This window comes from Lipotes vexillifer, unplaced genomic scaffold, assembly GCF_000442215.2.
Source record: "Lipotes vexillifer unplaced genomic scaffold, Lipotes_vexillifer_v1.1 scaffold545, whole genome shotgun sequence".
In the NCBI taxonomy this organism is placed as follows: Eukaryota; Metazoa; Chordata; class Mammalia; order Artiodactyla; family Lipotidae; genus Lipotes; species Lipotes vexillifer.
The window spans coordinates 2,026,062-2,027,778 of NW_006779129.1; positions in this window are offsets into that span (position 1 = coordinate 2,026,062).

Below are 1,717 nucleotides of genomic sequence, written 5' to 3' on the forward strand. Positions count from 1 at the left end.
CCTATGAAATTCACCAAAATCATAACTTATTTTCTTTTTCATTTGCTACTATTTACATCTTCCACAGATATTTGTAAAATGGCTGCATATTCTGCTTCTTAGATGCACATTCAGTACCTGGCTTCACAATTGTTTAACAGTTGCTACACCTTTACCAACAAAACCGGCTTAGCTTGCCTCAAACACATAAGCCTTATTTTAAACAAAACAAAAATCCAATTACAGCCTTTTAGTCAAAAAAAAAAAAAAAAAAAAAGACGAAGTTTTAGGTGACATTCTTCATTTCTGTTAAAAACAACAACAGAGGCACCCACGTAACTTAGACTGCAAAAGATCTTTTGGGTAATCAGGGGGTAAAAAACAAACCTGCGATAAATTTGACTTCATTCAATTTCCAGACATAAGAAACTACCATAAACATTCTGGATTTCCCCTCCATTTTTTTTCTCCTCTAAATATGTTAAGTAGTTAGAAAATTTCATCCTGGGGTCAGAACCCAGCACAAAAGTCAACCAAAAATCAGGGAAGCACTGACTCACATTCCCCCTCCAGAAGGTGAGACGGAACGCTCCATTACACACGAAGCAAGGGCGCCTTCCCTGGGCTCCGACGCTCACCACGTGGATGAGAGGCTTTTCTGACAGAATCAAATATCAAAGATCTCTTCATTCACAAGGCTTGGTGGATCTGTAGGGCAATCATCAATTTTTACAATAAAACAAACTTACGTTAGAAACCCTAAACTATCATTAGCTTCTGAACTTCTAATTTGCCTAGTTTATTAAACTGTACATAAGGAAGGTAAATTTCTGAAAACTTTAATTAAACATACAAGCATTTATCTTCTTTGTACACTTCTCCAATTTCTACAAATGAAAACCATGGGGGGTGGGGCGGGGATCACCACCTTCATTTGCTAAGCGAGCTAAGGACCGCGCACAGAAAGCAGCTGCTCTGCTCTATGTGCACTTTGCCCTGCGCCTGCCTGCCCCACACCTCCAGCAAGTGGCAGACGTGCCAGGACAGTGGCAGCTGCTGCAGAAGAGGCTCCTTCTTCCCTACCGCTCACACGCCTGAGGTTATTCATGAGGCCCCCACCCTCTGCTGGACCGGCTACACTCGCATTAATCTGGTCAAGTTCAATTCCAAGCACACTTTCCCAGTGAATTAAGAGTTCTCTATTTCTTATGTACAAAAATACATCGCTTTGGAGAGCTGGAAAAGGTTTAATACATACAACACTTATTTACAAGCTGTGACTTTCACACCAATAAAAACAAACACACGTTTATTTTGTCCTTGATTTTTGGTGCAACTTAAACATTACATCAGTTAGTTTGTACTTTTAAAAATAATAAATCGACCATACGTACAATTAAATGTACAACCTAGAGCAAAGTAATCCATTTGCGTGGTATGACTGCAATGTAGTGGACAGCAGAGAATAACAGTCCAAGATTTTCGTCCTTCCTACAACCAGACTAGAAATACACTGAGAAGACCCCTCTAATCGTCATTTATATGGAACCTCCTAATTTCTGAGACTTAAGGTGCAAAAGAAAAATATTCATCATACAGTTACAGTTACATGTAAAGACTAAGTTTAAAGGTGAGAGAAAGACAACGTACTAACCCCCACAGACACTTATGACAATTAAAATAAATATATATTTAATTCCATGTGCACATAATACCTAATCCACATCGGGGGAGAAGG